Here is a 19146-nt window from a genome sequence, read left to right as displayed (position 1 = left end):
TCTTGCAGTTTGTGTTTATACCTCCTCTTCTGTTTGCATGTGGCAGGTACTATGTTCCCCTCAACTTTGAATCCCCAGCCCTACCATGGTGCAGGGAACATTTTAGGCAGTGGTTATCAACCTGACTACATATGAGAAACACCTGAAAGTTTGTGCTCTTTTCCCAATACAGATGCCTATGTAATATCCCAGGCCAAATGAATCAATACCCAAAGATGGAGCTGTGGGAGGATGGAAATGAGATCATTTCTCTATAATAATGAAGGTTGATCCACCCTTACTCTAAATTTTTATCTGCAGTACCTACTCGATCTGTCTACCTCACATCTCATTCATCCAGCTGACTGTGAGTCTCCTGAGGCCCTGGCGACATGCTGGCTCTGGGGATGGCATTAGGAAACTGCCACTGCGTAGATTTCTCAACCCCCATATTTGAGCCCCAAAGAAATATGACAACACGTGAAAGGCTGCCTGCCACGGATAATTTTAAAGATCCCCCAGGTAACTCTAATGTGCAACCAGGATACAAACGACTAAAACTAGGCAAACTATTTTAGACTCAGTCTTTCAGTATCAAGACTGTCATCAAGGAATCTCCAAAGATCCCCACATGTAAACAAGGTAGACGCATATGAGTGTATCTGCCTCCTGCACACCATCTCTTCTCTGAGAATGCCTGTGCCATTGAGGTAGGCTCACCGGTCTTCACTGTTCCTTGTAAGCCAGCCCTGGCCACAGCTAAACACAAGACAGAATATAAACCCAAGCAGAGCCAATCAAATCTCCATTTTCCCAGAATTCTGGAATTGGAATTCAGAGATGAAAATCAGGCTCTACTCTTGCATGCACCAAGGACATATATGTCTATCTGGAATTATGAGGTTCTAGGCTTGGCTGTGTGAAGATCAAAGCAGTGGAAGCCACACAATGCAGAGAACCAACAGTGGAGCCATGCCTAGTGAGAAGCAGAGACGCTGGATGGCCTGAGAAAGGGAGAGAGAATGAGAAAAGCTGTCAGCTTTTAGTTCCTGGTTCCAGTCCTTCATGAGGGCCAGCTTGATTCCAGGTGCTAGTCTTACGTATCTTTACAATTCCTCTTTTCAGGATTAAAGTAGATATTGTATAGGGATCTGTTCCTTTAGACCTTTAACTGAGCCTTTGAGACAGAACCCAAAATTGCTAAATGGGTCCCTAAGTACCCATATGATATAGCCCACTTTATCACTACTACTACAACTTACTGGGCACTTCGCAATTACTAGTATACCCAGCAACCCTAAACATTTACTATTATCCCCATCTTAGCGAACAGGAAATTGAATAGCACAGAAGTGACTTATAAGGGTTGGTGAGTGCCTAGGCTGGGAATGAGTCAAAAATCCAGCCTCATTCTCCTTCCTTTCCCTCAGTCCCCAGAACTATGATGGGACAGCCAGCTGCTGAAGCAGTTTCTGAATTATTTATGAAGCAAAGAATTCAAAAATGAAATCTCAACAAGAAAAAAGAGCATAATTCCAATTGGACGATTACTAAATGATAACAACAACACTGACTACAAAACCATATCTTAAAACCTCAGAGATAAATGGGCATAGAGGGGGGTTGCAATTCTGTCAATCGACTAACACTAATAAGAACACATGATTTGCTAGGGTGTTTCCTCTCTTTTTTTTTTAAGTTGCTCTCAAATATATAATAGAAATGAAAAGCTTTTTTATTTCTCATTTATAGATTTTTAAAGCCGTGGTATATATTACAAACCTTATAAACCATACCCTCCCAATTCAGACTGAAGCATAAGCCAAAACTATCCACGTTCCAACATGTCGCTAAAAAATGCTTCTCAGGAATTATAATACAACAGCTAAAGAAAATTTAATTTCTTAAATCATTGATAACGGTGGAACTTTTTCTAAATAACTGAATTACCATTAAGTTTTCCTGCATAATTTAATACTACTTTTTATTATACCCTATAAATTGTTTTATCTCTTAAAAGGAATCAAAAAGATGATTACATATTTATAAAATTAGCATCTGAAAAATGAAGAGCACAATTCCAGATTTTACATGCAGTTCCAGTACTATGCATAAGATGTAGGTTACATTTTACATTTCTTTCAGAAATATTAACCGAACAGGATATAGTTACTGCACATCTAAGTTACCAGGCCACCAGGTGAGGGCTGGGTCATAAAGATCTATAAAATATGGTACCTGCCCTGAAGACGTTTACCATCCAATAAGTTCTAGAGGAAAAAGAAATAAGCTGGGTCACTTATTTTCCCTTTTTGGTGATTCAAAAAATAATATAACATTAGTAACTGCCTGCCAGAGCTAAACATACTGAAAAACACAGATTCATCTCCTTAATGCTTTCCTTTGCACTTGTCATCCAAAGCAATGTGGGGAATTTGGAGAGAGAAATTCTAGAATGGGATTTGACACACAGCGGCCCAATACTGTACCTAATTTGCACTGTGCCATATGCAATACAGTGAAATCCTAACACATTACATTCTATATTGCACTTTGGTTATGAACGCACCAATTTCTGTAGTCCAGCCACAAGCTCAAGCAACTGCAGTCTAACTGTCCTTGGAAATCTTCCAACAATGCCAAAGGAGACTTCAGCAATGATTCAAGCATATTTGTATAGGACTTTAAAAAGGACAATAGTTTTAGGTTGATTATCGCACCATTCAAACACACTAATTAAAAAAGGCAACAAGGGTTGCAGGAAGTCAGCAGCTGACAGCCACAGGTAAGGGAAGGCACCCAATGATCCTAATAATCTAGTGAAAATTACTAAGGACTGCAGATCTCGCAAGGATGTGAAGATAATTCTCACATGCCTGTTTCTGTCATCACTGATATTGTTTCACTCATAAACTTATTGAGGGTAGCTCCATAGGCTATAAAGGTGCATCATCTTTGCCAGAATAAAATGTCCATGATATCTCGAAAAGTTAAATCACGTTACTGGAAGGTAGTTTATAAGAAACACTGACTCACAGGTGAAGCCTCCAAGGCCATAGGTAGTCCCTTTAAACTTGAATGTAGGCCAATGTCTGTCAGTTGAAAGAGAACTAGAAAAAAAAAAAAAAATGCGGCCAAGAATACCATAGGAAAATTCTCAGCCTGTGTCTTCAACATGTGCAAATTTCTGTTTACAGAGAAAAGGTAATTTGGAAAATATAGCCATTTTTGGAAGACTGAGCAGCCAAGGTTCTTAAGTATAGGAGATTGGGACCAAAAAAAAAAAGGTAAATTTGTTCATCAGTCTACTTAGTACATGTTTGGAACTAGAGACTCAAATAGGGAAAATTTTCTCTTAGGCCTCCCCTTCCCCTCTCCAGCACATCTATCAGATAAGTAAGGCTAACAGAAACTTCAATCAGTAAGGTACAGGACAGTGAGATTAGTGCTATAACCGATACTGATCTAAGCATTCCAGAAGAGCTGCTTACAGATACCAGGGAACACCTCAGGGTCCAGATTTGCTTCAAGCATGTACAGAGGACACTGGAATGGACCAAACCAGCAGAGAGCAAAAGCTTTCCAGACAGGAGGTCTAGCTTGTAGAAATACATTGCAATCATGCAGGGACCTACAAGTAAATTGTGTGGATGAGGAACTGGAATTTCAGGTGGAAACTGGGGGATCCAACCTAGAAATGTGGGCAACGACAAAGTCATTAAAGAACAAGATCATGCTACTTGGCCTTTAAGTTGTGGATGATGTAGGAGAAAAACTGAAGGGTTTTAAGCAGGTTCCATAATCACACTTGGGTTCCAAAGAAAACTATTATAGCAGCAACATGGTGGATGAAACAGGGTAGACCCAAGAACCAGAGCCAAGGAAATCAGTTAGGAAGCTATTGCAATAACCCAGCAGAGAGATAGAAGGTAAGATAAATGAGGTCAGGGACAGTAGAAGAGAAGAGGCAAGTGCTATAAGTATCCAGGAGGCACAATCAAGGTTACTGAATAACCAATGCATATGGAAGTTAAAGATCAAGAAGTTGAAAATAAATTCAAGGATAAAATGATGGCACTGACTAAAAGAAAACAAAAGAAAGAAGTTTATAAGAAAGCAGATAAATTCGAGTTGAGATACGGTGAGTTTGAGGTACCTCTAAGCCATCCATGTAAAATAAGGTTGAATATTTTGGACAGAAGCTCAAAAGAGCATCCTAAAATAAAGATGGAGTTTAGGAAGTCATCAGCTTCTAAATCTGAGCTGTCCAATATGCCAGCCATTAGCCACATGTAGCTATTTAAACACAACTTAATTCAAATTACACAAATTAAAAATTCAGCTCTTTGGTAGCAGTAGCCACATTCAAGTGCTCAAAAGCCACATATAGCTAGTGACTATCAAATTGAACATGGCAGGACACAACATTTCCATCATCTCAGAAAGCACTAATCTAAGTGGTAGTAAAAGAAAAGAAAAAAAAAAAAAGGATGAGTTCACACTAGAAGCATGCATAAAGTCAAAAGAGAAAAAGAGATTACTTGGAAACACTCATTTTAAAGGGTAGGGAAAGGAGTAACCAAAGATCAGAAGAGAAGAACATGTTAGACCATGGTTTCAAGGAGGGCAAGGTTAGTACAAATACAATGAAGAAGTCATATAGGGTGAGGCTTAAAACAAAAATCAGCACTGGGTTTGGCAGTTGATCTGCCTGGACAACAGAGCAAGACCCTGACTCAAAAAAAAAGCCCACAGCTTTAAGAACTCCACAGCCTGAGTTCTTACAGATTATGCTACATGAACACCCCAGTAACACTGAAGCGTATGTATTGATTCACACCTCTCTTTCCCCATACCAGACTGAATATAAACCTCTTGAAATTAAGGACCAAATTGCATCTACCTGTGTGCTATGCTCAGTATAACTGGCATTCAAAACTTTACTGAATAAATGAAAACAAGTGATTCACAAAAAGTGGCTAAAAAGGAAGGAAGCAGAGCATGGTATTCAGAGAGACAAAGGGTCAAGAGAAAGTTGAAGAAAGGGGTTGTTTGGTTTTCCTTCTGCTTTTTTTTTCACAATGGTAAACATTTCAGCATCATTACAGGATGGAGCGTGTAAAGAGCAAAACTTTCCTGACAGAATGTGGATGGGTCAAAAACAGCAGTAAAGAGATTAACCTTGAACAGGAAAATATATTCCTTGTGTGGATATTGGAAGAGAAACAATGAAGAATGGTTGCAGATATAGACAATTACAGCAAGCTCTAGGAAAACTTTCTCTGAAACAGGTATCAAGGGGCATGCTAAGAGACAGAAGTAATCATTTGTAAGACCTTAAGTGAATGCTGTGGTATGTTCCCATGTGGGAAAAAAAGTGGGTGCTTGACACATACACAGAATATCATTGGAATGATACAAAAGAGCCAGGTGCAGTGGCTCACATCGGCAATCCCAGTACTTCGAGAGGTTGAGGTAGAAGAACTACTTTAACCCAAGAGTTCAAGACAAGCCACAACATGATGACACCCTGTCTCTACAAAAAATAAATAAATTAGCTAAGCAGTGCAGCGTGCCTGTGGTCCCAGCTACTCCAGAAGCTGAGGTGGGAGGATGGCTTGAGTCCAAGAGGTGGAGGCTGCAGTGAGCCATGATTGTACCACTGCATGCCAGCCTGGGTAACAGAGTGAGACACTGTCTCAAAAAAAAAAGGATATAAAAGAAAATAATAAGCTAACCAGCAGCCCTTGGAGCTGCTCTCCCTATGGAGCAGCCATCTTTTGTTTCTTTACTTCTCTGGTACTTTCTTTCACATTAAAAAAGAAAAAATAATAAATGTCATCATGGCGGGTGGTGGGGGGTACCTTAATTGGTGGTCTAGGATGGAAGGGAGGCTTAGGGAATTTCCCTTTGTACTCCTACATTGTTGGACTTTTTAAGAAGTACAGACGTTGTTTTTCAGTTTATTTATTTTTTAAGACAGGATCCCGCTCTGTTTCCCAGACTGGAGTGCAGTGACACAATCATGGCTCACTGCAACCACAGCTTTCCGGGTTCAAGCAATCCTCCCACCTCTGACTCCCAAGCAGCTGGGACTACAGAAATGCACCACCATGCCAGGCTAATTTTTTTGTATTTTTTTTGTACAGACGGGGTTTCACCATGTTGCCCAGGGTGGTCTTGAACTCCTGGACTCAAGCAATCCACATACTTCAGCCTCACAAAGTGCTGGGATTATAGACATGAACCACCATGCCCGGCCGCTTTTTCAATTGAAAAAAACTATTTGGGACAAAAAAGAATCAGGCCCATAGATAAGGTAAAGACAGTGATAAAGGTTTAGCATAAATGCTGTGAGAAATGGAAAAGGAGATGACCAAAGAGCGAGTTAAAAGCCAGGACCCATCATACCCCATTCCCAGTTAACCTCTCTCTGTGTCAACCCCATCATGTGCAAAGTAACAGTAGGGAGAGTGCCCATTTCAAGGCACTGTGTGAGGGATAAGAGATTGAAACACTGCCCAGCCCATTGTACGAGCTGAACAAATGCAGTTATTGTGATGATGATTGTTATCTAGCAGCACTGAGGACACATAGATACCCAATGTCTAAGGGCATCAGTTCACAAAGCTGGGCGTGGTTTCCACCAGGATGCAGGAACCCAGTTCAGCCACAGAAGCCTGCCAGGTTGCTCCAGGTTTGGAGATCTGAGGCAACGGAACAAGGAGGCCAAAGGTTCTATTATTTATTGATATTCTACCTTATGTGAGGTGTGAGGAAGCGAGGAGTTTGAAGGCATCCCAGTTCAAAGGGAGCTCCATGGTTACTTTTGTGGAGTGTGGGTTTAGTGTGGAGCAAATGTTGACAGCAGGAGGCAGACAGAGAAAGAGAGGCAATGTCAAGAGACTGTAGGTCTACATGAAACAGAAAGGAAGGGAATATATCCAGGCACCAAACAAACCTTCGGTGTGTGTCCCACCGAAATGAATGGCTGAGTCCCTGGACACAATGCCAGTGTCCCCCAGGAAAAAAAAAAAAAAAAAAAAAAAATGCTGAGGAGAAAGGAAGTAGGAAACAAGAAGAAGAGGTTAAAATGTTGTCAACAACTGAGAATTTAACACTACAGTGATGAGATCTTCCCTATTAATAATAGCTGCCACATATTAATTGTGCTGTGCCTAAGCTAACATGTTGAGTTAACATGTGTTAACTCAACTAATCTTCACAACAATCTATAAGCATAGAGACTAATTACTTCCATTTTACAGAAGGGAAAACAGAGGCACAAAGATTGATAATTTGCCCAAGGATATATAGCCATGTCTGAGTCTCTCTCAAGTCTTTTTATCACAGTTTAAGGGTGGGACTTCAGAGCCACAATGCCAGGCCCAAGTTCTTCAATAACCCACATATGTTTCTGGTAGTCTTTACATACCCTTGCCCACCACCACTAGGATCTTTTATAAAAAGAAATGAATAATTAGGGCATATTAATAACATTTAAACAAATTCATCATGAATGGGTTAATGAACCAGGAAATATAAAGTTACAAGAGTACTTTGTTTCGATTTTCAATTAGCCAAACATTCAGATTCCTACTGTAAGCACAAGTCTATACCAGGCACCACAGAGAAAGTGACTTCCAAAAGCTTACAAACACATGCATAAAGTAACTACAAGCAGGTTCAATATAACATAACAATAAGAGCAAAATTATACCCTCAAAAGAGACCGAGTGGAGTTAGAACATGGTTTTAATTGGAGACCGTCACCTTTTATAAAGAAGTGAAATCGTCACATTGAATTTCTCAATGCAGATTATATGCACTCCATTTTTCATGTTCATTTCCCAGGCTGTCAATTTTTTCATTAAAAAAGAATTGTAATTGTCATTATGCAATGAATTCAATCAAACGTTTTAATAAACAAAAACAGTTTAATTCTATAGTAAAGTCCATAACTAATGTCACCAATTTGCAAATCTTTTATTTAAAAACTGAATGTTACAAAGTTTCATTTTATGACACCCAAATAAACAGCCAACCTCAGAAAAAATGCAGCAATTACGGGATAAATTCTCCATATCTTGGGAAGATACTTCATAATAAAATTAACCAAATAAATGCAGCATTATGGATATCACAATTAATCCACTAAGGGCTTTTACTAAGGGCTTCAAGAAATTCTACACCATAACTCCTTTGAGAGAACTACAGTACTCTGAACAGGTATTCAGTCATCTTCAACTCAAGAGGGTGCATACTTAAGACCACAGCTGCTTGGTTATATCCCAAATCCCTCAGCACGCAGAATGAACTCACATTTGATACATTAAATGATAGTCTCCCCCTTCCTTTCCGATATTTAAGATCTGCCATGATCCTCAAAGATGGAGAGATCAGAAAGCTACGGAGTATTAATTCCATTCACAGATTTACTTTTAGGGAAAGATACATATATCTACCTAGCTATCTAGCTATCTATATATATATTTGGATTGTAGATGTAAATCTGTTTTAGTTTTATAGATGTAAAAAGTGATAGGCATAAAGAGTTATACTTAGTTTTATATCTGTACATATATTAGCAACATATATATACACACATATATGTGTATGTATGTGTATATGTATATATGTGCATTTATATGTGTGTGTGTGTATATATATATAAACTGGAACCCTAAAAAATCAAAATTGAATTTAAAAAAATCAAAATTGAATTTAAAAAAAAAAAAAGCCCTATAAACCCAGGAAATGAAGAGTAAAGATTAAAAGGAGATAAAGATAGGAAGGGAGAAAATGAACATTTCAATGGAATTTATGGTATTTCATTTTTTTAAGCTTATTGGTGAGTATACAATGTTTTACACCTCTTTTGTATGACACATATATAAAATATATTTTTTAAAGATTGCAAGTTTCTTGTTTACCCAAAAAAACTATTAGAAGCAAACTGTTTTGAAACACATTGTATACATCCTTCACTACTGATAAATACTTACTAATCACTTTTATCTCATCACTAAACAAAGGACTAAGGTGAAAAACATTTGCCTGGTTCAGGTACACATCTAATTTCTTGACTCAAGTCATCTCTGGGTACCCCAAACTGGTCTACAGATGCCTTCCATAAATTCTACTTAAGCCTTACGTTTTTTCAAGATCATCTTAAACATTAGAACTAAAGTAAGCATATTCTGGACATTGTGAGTGACCCACTCTATAACCATGTTCTGTCAGGAACTTTTGGTTTTACTTTTGTAAATGCTTTTGTATTTACTACCAATGTGGTACCCAATGAGGGCCAAGCAACATCATGACACAACAGATTTTCACAAGCTCTTCCACTTAGGAAGAATTCAGTTCCAAAAGCCTATTTATAATTCCAAAATCACCCTATTCTGGGAACTATGCACCCACAGGTATGGAAAATTAGATTTCAAGACAAAAATGAATATAGAAGCGGGTAGTATAAGAGTTTTGATTTTTTTCTGCTGCTTCAACAGTTTCATAACATTTACTAAAAAATGTTTATATATGGCTATTTTCTTTTTAAAAACAGGTGTATTACAGTTCACAACTTCATCTACAGCCTCAAGCCAAGAACTATGAAAAAGATAATGGTGTCTGATGACAGGCCCCTACTAACAGTGTAAGGCTATCTGTGAACTCCTCAGTCTACACATATCTTCCTCAGCATCTGGGATTCCATTTCCACCCAAGAATCAAATTGATAGAAAGAAAAACAGCAAAATATACACATATTTTTCCACTATTAAATCCAATAATGATGACTTAATTTCAGCAAAACATCATCAATCGCATTAAATTAATGTTGCCGTTAATTTGAATTTTATGGGTTTTATAGTTTTGTTTTGGATTATAGATGTAAATCTGTTTTAGTTTTATAGCTGTAAAAAGTGATAGGCATAAAGAGTTATACTTAGTTTTTTATCTGTACATATATTAGTAACATTATTTTTATTATCATTCAAGTCCATATTGGAGTATCACAAGAATTTTTTTTCCTAAGTTTAAAGTTGTTTCCTTTATAGGTTTTTTTGTAAGTTACATTTGTACCCCAAGTTTCATCATCATATTACCTCCATTTTAGAAATAAAGAACAGGCCCCTAAGAAAGCTTCAGAAACTTGCTCTGACCATTCAGCCATCAGATCAGAACCCTGCATCAATCCAAATGTTACCTGGTACGCCAGGATAAGAACTAAGAACAGAATGCCTCTGCCTCCACCACACCAAGAGGAAAAAGCCTGGTTCAATTAAGTTTTCCAGCATTAGAAAGCTATTCAAATATCCAATGTATTCCTAATGCCCTAAGGTATAGGCAAAAATTGTACTATGATTACTGTTGATAACAAAAACAACAATCCTGTAAATGGTAAATATTTACATAGAGGTTACAATGAGCCAGGTACTATTCCAGGCCCAAAACATAACTTTTAATCTTCATGACAACCCCATGTTACACATGAGAAAGGGGAGGCACAGAGAAAGGTTAAGTAATTGCTCAGTTCACACAGCTAATAAGTGATATTGCTGGGATTCAACCCCTGAGAGTGGTTCAAGTCACTGCTCATAAATGTTACTCATAATGCTTCTTCTACAAAAAAACTGTAAGAAAAGATAGCAGTGGGTCTTTTGAAGAATAAAATCTATGGTAAGCATTTCCAAATACTTTTCACTAAGTAACTAGTAACATGAATGTTTCAGGACCAAAGCTTATTTAAACTCCTAAATTTTCCCCTAAGTTAATAAAGACTATTCAATTTGCTATTTGAGAAAAATTACTCCCAATGGTAAGGTATTTCAATGCCATCCTGCTGCTACTGAGAGAAAAGTTACCTTTGTAGATCCTGTTCAAAGAAAGCCCATGCTTTGATCCTTAATATCCCATGAAGTAAAAGGTTATGCTTAATCTATATTTTATAGATCTAAAAGTCAAATTAGTTTCTGAGATAAACAAGCAAGAGTGTAAGGATAAGCATATTCTTTAGCATTCATTTGATTCCTAGTTTAGAGGATACTATGTGCTGAGTTAAAGACAATGACATTAGTGTAATACGTAGCAGTTTTTTCCTGTATTATTCTGCAAGCATAAACAAGTTATACACATGTTAATTTACATTCTATATAAAAAGCCAATTTTAAATCCAATTTATAAGGCAATAAATATATAAAGATTCTAGGACACAGCAATAAAGTTATGTCATAAAGTAGAGTTAATTCAAGACAACAATAATAAAAGCATGACAAATTTTAGCATTCCACCAACTGCACAAAGGTGTTTCAGGTAACATCTGTTCAGAAGCAATTGCTACAAGATAGACTAGATGAGATGCAAGATTTCACCATGTAATAAATGTATGTCAGTTTGCTTGCTTCATAATTAAAGACATGAGTCTTTGAAAAAAGCAATTAAGCCTTGCTCTAAATCTGAGACAATCATCCCTATCCCTACCTCTACCCCTTTTTACCCTCAAAGAAAAGACCCAGAGTGGTCCAGGAGTATTAAACACCATATGTTATCTACTTTCAGCAACTAAATATATCCCCCAAAAAGCCACTTAACATATATGGCTTCTTTTGATAAATCATTTATTTAAAAAAAAAAAAAAACTGGGTTTTTCTGTTTTGTTAAGAAGGATAGAAAGGAAAGAAAGGCTGGTATAATTGAGAGCAATTTCTTAGAGGAGCAGCCTGAATAAAATGATTTTACCTCCTTCTGAAGGTTACAATGTCTGGTGTATGTTAGGTAGAATTCTGACATGAATAAAATTTAGGTGCCTAAAGCTTTCAACTAAAAACAGTATCTAAATTCTTGACAGTTTAACCCTAGGACAACTGAGAGCATCACTTAAGCTGAGAATTCAATGAAGGAACAAGTTCAAAAAACCAAAAAGAGCATTCAGAAATCACATCTATCTTTTCCCAGCTTTACAGAAACCATAAATATCATAGAGTAGACAAAACATGAATGGAGGTTTTGGTTGTTATTCCAGTTACAGTTTATTTTTCTTTTGTAATTTGGTTATCTTCTGCCCTCCCAAATTACAAACCCTCTGAAATAAAGTGAAAGGAGAGATTTAAATGAATCTGATGGTCCTCCTTGTAACTATACCTAGCTTCATTTCCTATGGCAGGTGTTAACACATTACCACAAATTGGCAGCTTAAAACAACAGAAATTCATTCTCTCAGTTCTAGAGGCCAGAAGTCCCAAATCAGTTTTACTGCACCAAAATGAAGGTGGGATGCTCTCCTTCTAGAAGTTCTAGGGGAGTAGCATTCCTTGACTCTTCCAGCTTCAGATGGCTGCATTACCAATCTCTGCCCCTGCAATCACAACACCTTCTCCTCTTCTGTGGTCAAATAACAATACATGTGTTTGCATTTAGGGGCCACTGTGATAATCCAGAATAATCTCCTCATTTTAAAATCCTTAATCATCTGTGTAAAGTCCTTTAAACAAGAAAACAGGAGAAAAGGCATACAGAGGTATTATGTGCCAGTGTGGCAAGTGTGGAGTCAAACAAAGTATGAAACTCAAAGAAGGGCCAGATGGCTAAAGCTTAAATACTTTCTTCATAGGGAAGAAGGAAGTGGGGGATGTAAGGCAATTTACAGGATGAGTAAATAATCTTTAGGGGGGATGAATGGGCCCAAAGAAGAGACAACAGTCTGAGACAAAGTTTGTCGGGGCTTGGTGTGGTGTCAACTCTAGTCTTCCTTCAGGATGCAACTATTTGAGTTGAGATGTCTGAGAAAGGGATTCACAACAGTTGAGTATCTTCTGGAGGATACAACCTTTAGGTAGATAGGGGAACTTCAGAGAAGACCCTTTCTTGCATTTCCGGCTCCCCAGGTTCTCTCAATTTGAAGTCCAGAGTGGCATATTTTGGGGTATAACTTTCTGAGCCCTAACAATGCTTTCTTTCTCATATTAGTATCATAAGCTCCAAACAGAAGTTGCTTGAATAACTGCATTTTCTTTTTCTACCAGTACAAGATGTCTGCTGGCAGGTAAGTTCCTAGGTTAATCTAATCTATAGTGGCTCAGAGACCCAAATCCTTCATATATATATATATATATTTTTGTGTTGTTTTGTTTTGTTTTGTTTTGAGACAGAGGAGTCTCACTCTGTCACCCAGGCTGGAGGGCAGTGGCGCAATCTCGTCTTACTGCAACCTTTGCCTCCCAGATTCAAGCAATTCTCCTGCCTCAGCCTCCCGAGTAGGTGGGATTACAGGTGCCCACCACCACGCCTGACTAATTTTGGTATTTTTAGTAGAGATGGGGTTTCACTATGTTGGCCAGGCTGGCATCGAATTCCTGGCCTCAAGTGATCCACCTGCCTTGGCCTCCCAAAGTGCTGGGATTACAGGCATGTGCCACCGTACCCAGTCCCTTCCTATATTCTTGCTCTTCCATATGTAGCACAGCACATGGGCCTTGTCCTCAGCTGACTATCCTCATGACCAGAAGAAGACTATGGCAAAATAAGCATCACATCCTGACTATGGCCAAAGGCAAAAAAATGGGCTATTGCTTCTTGTTAGCCTTTTTCTTTTAGATGTTGTATTTTTCAATGCTAGAATTTCCACTGTGGTCTTTTTAAAGTTTCTGTTTCTCTGCTGAGGTTTCCTATCTTTTCATTCATTGTGAGCATATTTCATTTATATTCTTAAATATGGTTATACCGGCCGGGCGCGGTGGCTCAAGCCTGTAATCTCAGCACTTTGGGAGGCCGAGACGGGCGGATCATGAGGTCAGGAGATCAAGACCATCCTGGCTGACACGGTGAAACCCCGTCTCTACTAAAAAATACAAAAAACTAGCTGGGCGAGGTGGCGGGCGCCTGTAGTCCCAGATACTCGGGAGGCTGAGGCAGGAGAATGGCGTGAACCCGGGATGTGGAGCTTGCAGTGAGCCGAGATCTGGCCATTGCACTCCAGCCTGGGCGGCAGAGCGAGACTCCGTCTCAAAAAAAAAAAAAAAAAAAAAAAAAAAATATGGTTATACCACTGCTTTAAAATCCTTGTCTATTAATGTTTACAACTGAGTTATCTTGAGGTTGGTCTCCACTGATTCCTTTTTCTTGTTTGTGTGGGTCACATTTTCCTGTTTTTTCCTAATGTCAAGTACCTTTGCACTGTATCCTGAACATTGTGAATGTATGGTGTCGGGACTCTGAATTCCTTCTATTCTTCTGAGAAGTATTGCTTTTTGTGTTTGTTTTAGCAGGCAGTTAACTTGGCTTAACTCTCAAACTGCACATACTGTCCCATCTGCTGGATGGGACCTGAAATCTTAGTTCAGATACGTTAGCCCTACCTGTGCTGCTTGGAGTCTGTCCCATACATATGGGGTTCAGAAATTTGAGGAGTCTACACACAGAATCTGGGGCTACCCATTTGTGGCTCCTTCTCCTTTCTAGGACTTCCTCCTCATTTATCAGCTATATGGTCACCAGAACTCTGCCCTCTGGTTTCTTATGCCAGTACAACTGTGGGCTTATATTCTAGTTTTAACCACCCATCATGAACCTGATTAGGGGCTTCCCCTATGCAAAAAGCTGCAAAAAATGACAAACTTATCCAGTGCTAGTCCGTTCTTCCAAGTATTGACTCCAATAGCCATGTCTTTTGATCACTCTCCAGTGTTTTAATAGTTGCTTTTTATAATTTTGTCATGTGAGAGGCTGTGGTCCAATGACAGCCACTCAGCCAATACTGGATGCAAAATTTTTGTTAGTCCCTTTTTACAAAGCAAAGACATCTTTCTCAGAATTCCCCAGATTTCTCCTTTAGCTTACTGGCTAGAATTGTTTTCATCTGCTCTTTGTTAATCCCCTTTGTTCTGGGGCCTGCATGCCTTGAAGGATTTGGCTGCCACACACTGGCTGGTATACATTAATGAGTTGGGTTACAGTTTATTTATTAAGCTTGTGAGCTAAGTTAATGTGTATCCACCTCAGACATAGATTCAATCTCCATGTGCTGACCCTATCACTGTCCAAGGCCCCAGATGTCCAGATGTGTGGAACTTTGGGGCTGCCTCCTGGTGGAGTTCAACAGGCCCAGGTGGAGGTTGCTTGAATCACCTGTGGTTGCCCCAGCCAACGGGGTAGAAGCAGCCACATTCCACAATCTGGGCTGGCTGGGAAGCTGAGCAGGGAGTTCCAAAGAGTGGCAGCCCAAACTCAGGCAGGCAAGCACTGAAGGATGGTTCCTCATCCTTCTGGCAGGAGGCTGGAGGCTATGAGATACCCTGTCTCTCAGGGGCTGGAAGAGAAAGAGCGGTATCTCTTTCAGACATCCTGCTGTCAGAAGTTACACCACAGCACAGTCATACATTGCGTTTAATTGTTGCTCCTGCCTGGCCCCTTTCTTTTAAAAAAAAAAAAAAAAAAACCTGTAAAGTCATGTTTTGCCGTATAAGGTAACATTCACGGGTTCCAGGGATTAAGGAGTGTCTATCTTTTGGAAGATCATTGTTCAGCCTACTACACCTGCTTCCAAATAACCCAAAGTAATTGGCAAACATGCACTAATCTCATCAAGCTTACTGGGATTTCATCTCTACTCAAATTCCTACTACCTGTACAATCAACAAAAATTCTCCAACCTTGTAAATCTTCTCACCTCGCAGCCTGCCTATAATCAGAAAATCAATTCTATACTCATATTATATATTCATTAAAGGCATCACTAATTATTGCTAATGGTTCCTGGATGAGAAAAGAAGCGGTAAAGTTCCCAACAGCTACTGGAGAGAATTCAGGACAGTGATGAAGCCAGGGGCAGTGGCTCACGCCCGTAATCCCAGCACTTTGGGAGGCCGAAGCAGGTGGATCACTTGAAGTCGGGAGTTCAAAACTAGCCTGGCCAACATGGTGAAGCCCCTTCTCTACTAAAAATACAAAATTAGCCAGGCATGGTGACGCATGCCTGTAATCCTAGTTACCAGAAGGCTGAGGCAGGAGAATCGCTTGAACCCAGGAGGTGGAGGTTGCAATGAGCCAAGATTGTGCCACTGCACTCCTGTCTGGGCGAGACTCCATCTCAAAAAAAAAAAAGGAATGTATACTCTGAAGCCAGCATGCCTAGGTTCAAATCTCAGCCTCATGAACTGGCAGCTGTGTGATTTTAGGCAGCTTAATCTCTGTATACCTTGGTTTACTCCTATGGCAAACCAGGTTAATAACACTACCTACCTCATAAGATTCTTCTAAGAATTAAAGGAGTTGATAATTATAACATACCTAGAACAGTGCTTGGCTCACTCAGAAAAGTTAACTGGTAAATATACAGAAATTAAAGGACAAGATGAAAAATCTCAAAACCTGCCGGGCGCGGTGGCTCACACCTGTAATCCCAGCACTTTGGGAGGCCAAGGCCGGCGGATCACGAAGTCAGGAGATGAAGACCATCCCGGCTAACACGCTGAAACCCCGTCTCTACTAAAATACAAAAAAAAAAAAATTAGCCGGGCGTGGTAGGGGGCGCCTGTAGTTCCAGCTACTCGGGAGGCTACTCGAGAGGCTGAGGCAGGAGAATGGCGTGAACCCGGTAGGCGGAGCTTGCAGTGAGCCGAGATCGCTCCACTGCACTCCAGCCTAGGCGACAGAGCCAGACTCCGTCTCAAAAAAAAAAAAAAGGAAAGGAAAAAGAAAAATCTCAAAACCAAAACTGAAAGTACTACAATGACATAATCAATCAATAATTACCAATCTATTCGATGGAAACGATTAGATGATTTAAACTGAAGTCTGTAAGAACTTTTAGAGGACTCTCCTAATTAAAACCAATTCCTTCATCAACTTGGACCACCAATTTACAGGCTCCCTTTGAATGGACTGACCTACATCCTGGAGATGGACACTTCTCCTAAAAGCCACATGTCTTGCTCTGCCACCACTACCTGTGTGTTGCTAAGAGCAATGAGAAACAGGTATTACTGAAAGGCTTTCCACAATCTGTAGGACAACTGTTCTGTTCTACAAAGGATATAGGCCTCGGGTCCAGGTATTAAGAGGGTGGCCTAGGGCAGGTTCCAAGTTTAATTCCTACGGAATTTTATCTGCTTTCACAAAGTCTCCACCCAGATACTTGCCCTGTCCTCTCAGCCTCCTCCATCTCTCTTCTATGCCCCAGTAGCTATCCCTACCATCTCAATGCTCACGGCTTAAGATATTTTCAAATGAGACCATGTTGGTTAATTCACAAGCAGCCCAAAGTCAATTGATTCATGGCACAGCCAAAGTATCATACAATTACAATAGACTAATTTCTACTATTTATACTTATTTATGGGAACAGATATCTATGCTACAAACTCTTTTACCCAACTCGCAAGTTACGTGAAGCCTGCAACTATACATTTAGTAGAAAACAAGAATTTGTTTGCCTACTTTATCAGGACTCAAAGTAAAACAAGATTTCAGCAAGTACCAGAGCTCCTGCTTTCTTACACTAAGACAGAAGGGAGTGACCAGTTTACCACTCCATTTCACTACTTGCTTGCTGCTTTGCAGAAGTGTGCAAAACACTAGCCACCTAAATTATTCCTATCCATCACATCACCAACCTATATTACTTGTTCCAATCAAAAGTAGCTGTCCCAGGCTCGGATAATGACTGGGGGACCTGAAAAGATTTAGGATAATGTCACTTCATCCAATCAAGAAAAAGCCAAGAACTGACATGAGATCTGCAAGAACAGTGACTGACTTGACACCTGCAAGTACAATTACTTTCTGAGGCATTGCTGGGACCTTTGACGGTCTCAAAGATCCCTCTCCATCCAAAAAACAAGAGTTCCTGGTATGCAATCCAGAGCAGTGAAAGGTAGGCAAATTGGGAAGAGCTGCTCAGGAAGCAGCCTTGAGACTGGGATACTGAGCTTTAGGACAGGAACAGAGTAGAGCTGTGCCTGGAACTTCTGTCCATCTTAAGATTTCCAGTTCAACAGGAAGGTGGTCCAAAATCAGTAGCATGCCCAGGCTCCTGGTAGACAAACTCAAACTCTCTCCAAAGAAAAGCATCCCCGGAATCTTATAGGTGAAGATAAAGCAATGATCTTACAAAGATAAACAAGGACACGAAAGAGAGCAAGGCATCATGAATTTGAGTCAATGTAGATTGCCCAGATTGCAAATAGCAGAACTGTCAAATAAAGAATAAGAACAACCAAGTAGGAAATGTCTAAAGAAATAAATGAATAAGAAACAAAGGACTATCAAGAATGCCCAGGCAGATTTGAAAAATAAGCAAATGGAACTTATTAAAATAAAAAATAATTGCTAAAATCAAATATTCAGAAAAGCAGCAGATTAGACATAGCTGACAACAAAATTAATGAACTGGAAGATATAACTAAAGAAGTTACCATATAAGCAAGAATCTAAATTAGCTTCAAAGAAGAGTCCAAATTACTTCTAAATTAATTGGAAGTCATGATTCAAATCAGACTCCTGCCCCAAAACACCGTGTTTTAGATGTGTTTTTTACCTTTACAGCTTAAGAGTGCTATCTTTTAGATGTCATTTCATCTTTATGAGAACCCTTTTAATAAATGGCATGCTGAGATGGTCAATGTGACATACATAAGAATGAAAAACAGCACAGAGACTAGAAACCAAATGATCAAATCCTTCAATGAAACTTAACATAAATATTAATTTAGATCCTGTTTTCATGACCTCCTTGCTGGGAATGAGTCACAGAAAATAACACCTTGTATTCTGGACCACAGAAGTTAAAACCAAATAAAATATGATTATTAACCCAGAGAGTAGACTATAAAAGGAAGAAAAGTCATTGCCTTAGAGGATTCTTCTCACATGAGGCAAAAATCTTTCATTGGGAAGTTAACTCTGTCCTATTCATTCTTCAGATCTGTCAGGATAATGATCAAGTCCGTATTTGATCCTTCTGCAAAATGTCACTATTCCTATGACCATTTTGATACTTAATTTGGCATAACTAATCTACACTGTTCCTCATTTTCAGTATTCTGATATATCTCATGTATCAGAATATGGGTTCTCAGTCTTATTCAACTATTATTTTTAACTAAATGTTATAGTTAGCAACTGGTTCACAAACCATTATTCCCTTAATTTGCGAATCATGAATTAAATTTC

The 19146-nt window shown here is 39.1% G+C and overlaps 1 protein-coding gene across 6 annotated transcripts in view; it reads right to left on the bottom strand.

The window, feature by feature from the left end:
* The window catches only part of LOC105485577 (diaphanous related formin 3), a 498294-nt gene that overhangs the window by 477976 nt on the left and 1172 nt on the right, over positions 1–19146 (bottom strand). The gene's annotated exons all lie outside the window — the stretch shown is intronic.

This window comes from Macaca nemestrina, chromosome 16 (assembly GCF_043159975.1).
Source record: "Macaca nemestrina isolate mMacNem1 chromosome 16, mMacNem.hap1, whole genome shotgun sequence".
In the NCBI taxonomy this organism is placed as follows: domain Eukaryota; kingdom Metazoa; phylum Chordata; class Mammalia; order Primates; family Cercopithecidae; genus Macaca; species Macaca nemestrina.
The sequence above is the reverse complement of the archived record's forward strand: the minus strand, read 5'-3'. Positions and strand labels throughout refer to the sequence as shown.